This window comes from Sylvia atricapilla, chromosome 4 (genome assembly GCF_009819655.1).
Source record: "Sylvia atricapilla isolate bSylAtr1 chromosome 4, bSylAtr1.pri, whole genome shotgun sequence".
NCBI classification, from domain to species: domain Eukaryota; kingdom Metazoa; phylum Chordata; class Aves; order Passeriformes; family Sylviidae; genus Sylvia; species Sylvia atricapilla.
The window spans coordinates 32,445,321-32,451,778 of record NC_089143.1 but is presented as its reverse complement, the minus strand read 5'-3'; positions in this window follow the sequence as shown (position 1 = coordinate 32,451,778).

Here is a 6,458-nt window from a genome sequence, read left to right as displayed (position 1 = left end):
ATTTGGAAAGATTTGGGGGATTTTAGGACAGGAATTTCTGCTGCTTTTTTTGGGAGGCCTAAAGGGTCACAGGAGTGGTTTTTTTCCCTGGGAAAAGTAGAACGGAGGAAAAGGATTGCTGGGAATTCCAGAGGGTGTTTTCCATGGCGGGTTTTAGGGTCAAGGATTGTTTGGGGATGGGGTTTTGGGAAAGTGAGGAGCTTGGAACAGGATTTTTGATAAGATGCTTTGAGAAAATTTTGGGGAAAATATTTTGGGAACAGTTTTTGGGAAAATGCTTTGGGAAGGTTTTTAGGGAAGGAGTTTCAAGAAGGTGTGAGGTGCCTGGAGAAGGAATTTTGGGGAAATACTTTGGGAACAGTTTTTTTGGGGTAGTGTTTTGGGAAGGAATTTGGGAAGGTGTGAGGTTCCTGGAGCAGGTGTTTTGGGAACATTCTTTGGGAAAAATTCGGGGAAAATGCTTTGGGAACAGGTGTTTGAGAAGGAATTTTGAGAAGGACTTTCAGGAAGGTGTGAGATGCCCAGAGCAGGAGTTTGGGAAGATGCTTTGGGAACAGTTTTTTGGGATGGTGTTTTGGGGAGGTTTTCGGAGAAGGCATTTTAGGAAGGTGTGAGGTGCCCAGAGTAGGATTTTGGGGAAAGCTCTTTGGGAAAATTTTGGGGAAGATGTTTTCAGAACAGTTTTTGGGAAAATGCTTTGGGAACTTTATTTGGGAAAATACCTTGGGAGCAGTTTTTTGGGATGGCATTTAGTGAAGGAGTTTCAGGAAAGTGTGAGGTGCCTGGAGCAGGTGTTTGGGGAAAATACTTTGGGAAAATTTTTTTGGAAAATACTTTGGGAACTTTTTTTGGGAAAATACTTTGGGAGCAGATTTTTTGGGATGGTGTTTTGGGAAGGAGTTTCAGGAAGGAGTTTTGGGAAGGTGAGAGGTGCTTGGAGCAGGAGTTTGGGGAAGATGTTTTGGGAAGAGGCTTCAGGAAGCTTTGCAAAAGTTTTGGGAAGGTGTTTAGGGAAGAGATTTCAGGAAGGTGTGAGGTGCCCAGAGCAGGAGTTTCAGGAACATTCTTTGGGAACAGTTTTGGGGAAAATGTTTTGGGAACAGTTTTTGGGGAAATGTTTTGGGAACAGTTTTTTGGAAAAATACTTTGGGAACAGTTTTTTGGGATGGTGTTTTGGGAAGGAGTTTTGGGAAGGTGTGAGGTGCTTGGAGCAGGATTTTTGGGAAGGTGTTTTGGGAACAGTTTTTGGGAAAATGCTTTGGAAACAGTTTTTTGGGAAGGAGTTTCAGGAAGGTGAGAGGTGCCTGGAGCAGGATTTTTGGAGAGATGCTTTGACAAGAGGCCTCGGGAAGCTTTGGGAACAGTGTTTTGGGAAGGTTTGAGGAAGGCGTTTTGAGAAGGTGTGAGGTGCCTGGAGCATGTGTTTGGGGAACATTCTTTGGGAAAATTCTTGGGAAAATGCTTTGGGAACAGTTTTTGGGAAGATACTTTGGGAACAATTTTTTAGAAAAAATACTTTGGGAATGTTTTTTTTTGGATGGTGTTTTGGGAAGGAGTTTCGGGAAGGTGTGAGGTGCTTTGAGCAGGTGTTCCAGAAACATTTTTTGGGAAAATGCTTTGGGATCAGGGATCATTTTGGGATGGTGTTTTGGGAAGGAGTTTCGGTAAGGAGTATCAGGAAGGTGTGAGGTGCCTGGAGCAGGATTTTTGGGAAGATGCTTTGACAAGAGGCCTCAGGAAGCTTTAGGAAAGGTACTTTGGGAAGGTTTTTGGGGAAGGCATTTTGGGAAGGTGCGAGGTGCTTGGAGCAGGTGTTTTGGGAATATTCTTTGGGAAATTTTTGGGGAAGATACTTTGGGAACATTTTTTTTTTTTTTTGTGAAATACTTTGGGAGCAGGTTTTTGGGAAGGTGTTTGGGGAAGGAGTTTTGGGAAGGTGTGAGGTGCCCAGAGCAGGAGTTTGGGGAACATTCCTTGGGGAAATTTTGGGGGAAATGTTTTGCAAACAGTTTTTGGGAAGACGCTTTGGGAACCGTTTCTTGGAAAGGAATTTTGGGAAGGTGTGAGGTGCCTGGAGCAGGATTTTTTGGAAAATGTTTTTGGAACAGCTTTTTGGGAAAATACTTTTGGAACAGTTTTTTGGGAAATGCTTTGGGAACAGTTTTTGGGATGGTGTTTTGGGAAGGTGCATTGGGAGAGTGCGAGGTGCTTTGGGAAGATCCTTTTGGGACTCTAGGCAAGAATTTTGGGAAGATATTTTGGGAAAGGGCTTCAGGAAGATGTTTTGGGAAGCTCTCTTTGGAAGGGGAGTTGGGGCAGCGTGAGGCACTTTGGGATGGGCTTTGGGAAGGGACTCTGGAAAAGTATTTGGGGAAGGTCTTTGGGGAGGTTTTTCCAGAAGGTATTTTCAGGAAGGCTTTTTGGGAAGGTTTTTATGGAAAGGTTCTTTGGGATGGGGAAAGTATTTTGGGAAGGTTTTGGGGGAAGGTTTTTCTGGAAAGGTTTTTCAGGTAAGTATTTGGTAACGTTCTTTGGGATGGGGAGAATTGGGTGAGAGATTCAGGAAGATGCTTTGGGAAGGGGCTTGGGGAAGGTTTTTGGGGAAGGTGTTTTGGGAAGGTTCTTAAGGATGGGGAAAGTATTTCAGGAAGGTTATTTTGGGAAGGTTTTTCAGGAAGATTCTTTGGGATGGGGAGATTTGGGTGAGAGATCCAGGGAGAGGCTTTGGGAAGGGGTTTAGGGAAGGTTTTTCAGGAAGGTTTTTGGGGAAGGTGTTTCGGGAAGGTTCTTTGGGATGGGGAAAGTATTTCCGGAAGGTTTGGGGGAAGGTTTTTCTGGGAAGGTTTTTCCCGAAAGGTTCTTCGGGAAGATTTTTCGGGTAGGTTTTTGGGAAGGTTCTTTGGGACGGGGAGATTTGGGCGAGAGATCCAGGGAGATGCTTTGGGAAGGTATTTCAGAAAGGTTTTTCAGGAAGGGTTTTGGGGATGGAGAGATTTTGGGTGAGAGATTCAGGGAGATGCTTCGGGAAGATAATTTGGGGAAGGTGTTTCGGGAAGATGCTTCGGAGAAGCGATTGGGGCCGAGCCCGGGGACAGCCTGGGCGGGATGAGGGGGCGGGACAGGGAGGAGGGGACAGGGAGGGGAGGCGACAGTGCCACCTCCACCTGCCGCCTCCTGCAGTGCCCGCGGCCGCCACCGGGTGGGGCGGTCGGGCCGGGAGTGAGCGCGGCGGGCCGGGGGGAACGCGGGGCTCGGGGGCTCCGGGCCCGGGATGTGCCGGCCCCGGGATGGATCCCGGCTCCGGAGGGAGGGAATCCCACCCCGGGAGGGGACGGGAGAGGGGGATCGGAGCAATCCCCGCACCGGGATGAGCCGGAATTCCCATGGGATGGGATTGGGGGGGGGGGGAGGGGGGGGGGGAGGGGAGTGTCTGCGGACAGGGATCTAGCGGGAATGGGGAATTGGGGTATCCAAGGATGCAGGAATTGGGATTTGGGGTACCCAAAGACGCAGGAATTGGGATTTGGGGTATCCAAGGATGCGGGAATGGGGAATTGGGGTATCCATGGATGTGGGAATGGAGAATTGGAGTACCCAAGGATGCGGGAATTGGGATTTGGGGTACCCAAGGATGCGGGAATTGGGATCGCTGCTGCCTGGGGGGGGCGGATCCCGACCCGTGGAAGGAGTTCCAACCTGGGGTTACCCCCCCAAAAAAGGGGTGAGGGGACCCCCAGCCCCCTTTTCCCTGAGCTCCCAGCTGGAAGGGAGCAGACCTCGCCGGGGAGGGGCGAAGGAGATGGGGGGATCTCAAAGAACTTCTGTTTTTCCTGTAATCTGAAGCAAATGCTCGGCCACAGCGGCTGCGAGCCGGTACCTGCTGCCCATCCCGGCCTGGGGGGAAAAAATGGGAATTTTTTGGGGGGCGGGGGGGGGTGGGGTTGGAGCCTCCTGGATAATGGGGACACCCCTGGGAAAAGTGGGGTCACCCAGCCTGGCCTAGGAAGCAGCGGGGAGCGGGAGCAGTAAAATTCCCCCCCCACACCCCCCCCCCAAAAAAAAATTTAAAAGTAATAAAATAAAATTAAAAAAAAAAAAAAACACTAGAGCAAACCCCCAAAATTTGGTAGGAGCACTGAGGAAAACCATCACGTTAATTATTGCGAGCTTAATTAACGCTGGTAATTAGAGGAGGGTGTTTAGGATTAATGCAAGGGGAGAAATAATTATTTTGGTGGGGGGTGGGGTGTTCATTGCAAGGGGTCAGATCCTGGTGGGGGCGATTCTGTAATGGGGGAAATCAGGGGGAAAATGGCAGGAAAAGGAGGGAGAGGGGTCAGGATCATCAAGGGGGGGGAGGGAATTATCCCCAGGAGTTAATTATGGAAGGGGAACATCAATAGCCAGGGAGGAATTATTTGGGCATGAGGGAAAAATAAATTAAAATAAATGTTTGGGGTGAATTAATGTCAGATTTGGGGGGTAAATCTCTGCCTGGGTGGGGGGAGAAAGGGAAATCACGGACAGGGGAAAATAATTAGGGGACTAATTGGGGGGGAGGGTGATCAAAAAGGGGGGAATTAATTGAGGGAATTCTCGTGGAGGTGAAATTTCTGTGAGGGGAAGCGTTAAGGGTTAAATATTGAGGAGGATCATTCTGGGGGGAAATGACTGAGGGTTAAATTTGGGGGCAGCGTCACTGAGGGTTAAATTTTTTGGGGTTTGTGGCCGAGGGGAAAGATCGAAGGGTTAAATTGGGAGGAGGGGGGTTGCCAAGGGAAAATATTGGGGGAATAACCAATGATTAAGTATTGGGGAGATAATCAATGATTAAAAATTGGATGGGGTGGGGGGGAGAGGGAGGACTCTGTTACAGGGGAAATAACCAAGGATTAAATAATGGGGTGAAAACTAGGATTAAATAAGGGGAGACGACAAATCATGGATTAAATAATGGGGGGGAAACAGAGAATTAAATAATGGGGCGACAAATCAAGGATTAAATAATGTGGGGAAATCGAGGGTTTCATTTGGGGGGGCACACAAATCAGGGATTAAATAATGGAGGGAAAATCGAGGTTTTGATACTGAGGGGGGAACAAATCAAGGATTGAATAATGGGGGGAAAAATCAAGGATAAAATAATGGGGCGGGGGGGAACCAAGGATTAAATTATGGGGGGAAACCAAGGATTAAATTATGGGGGGAATAATCAAGGATTAAATAATGGGGGGGGGGGGGGATCGAGAATCAAATAATATGGGGGAAACTGAGGAGTAAATAATGGGGGGAAACCAAGAATTAAATAATGGTGAGGACAAATCAAGGATTAAATAATGGGGAACAAAACAAGGATTGAATCACAGGGGGGTTGTGACGAGGGGAAAACGATCGCAGAATCAGTACGGGGCGGGGGGGGGAACAATCCAAATGGGATCGAACCCCTGGGGGTTGTGGGGGGGGTTGTGGCTAAGGGGGAAACGATCGCGGGTGGAATACTGGGGGGGACAATCCCCATCCGGAGTGGGGTGGGGGGTGTGACAAGGGGAAACGATCGCGGCTGGAATATTGGGGTGTGTGTGGGGGGGGACAATCCCAACGGGATCAAACCCCTGGTGGGAGGGTTGTGGCTAAGGGGAAAATGCTCGCGGCCGGAATACTGGGGGGAGACAATCCCAATGGGATCAAACCCCTGGGGGCTGTGACAAGGGGGAAACGATCGCGGCTGGAATAGAGGAGCTCGAACCCCGGGATTCAACACCGGGGAGGGGTTCGGGGGCGCTGAGGAGTGGGGAGGAAGGCTCCGAGAGGGGGATCCGGCAGAAGGAGCTGAACCCGCGCTCGTCTGTCCTCAGGCCGGCGGCGGCGAAGGAGCAGCGGCGGCGGCGAGAGCAGGAGGAGGAGGAGGAGGAGGAGAAGAGGAGGAGAAAGAGGAGGAGGATGAGGCCGAGCAGAGCGGCGTGACCGAGCCGCGGGCTCCTCGCCAGGGCTCGCACGCTCCAGCGCCGCGTCCCCCGGGCCGGGCCGGCCCCCCCGAGCCTCTGAAGTTGCGGGTGGGGGCGCGGGGGGAGCAGCGGCGCTGGCGGCCGGCCCAGCCCCGGCTTCCCCGCCTCTATATAAACACACATTTGACTTTCTTTTTTGCCTCAAAGCGAACAGTGCAAGAGAGGGGCTTTGCCCAAGCAGCCCTGCCTCCTTCTCCTTTTTCTTTTTTTTTTTTTTTCTTTTTCTTTTTTTTTTTTTCTCTCCCTCTTTTCTCCTTTTTTTTTTTTTTTTTTTTTTTTTTTTTTTTTTTTTTTTTTCTTTCCCTGCTTTTCCTCTCCTCCTTTACAGAAGTCTGGTGAAAAGAAGTCTGGGGCTTCCAAATAAGCGGCGTGGCGAGAGATCTGTATTTATAGGGAGATATTTATATATGTATATATATATATGTAGAGATAGAGCTATAAAGCGAACCGGCT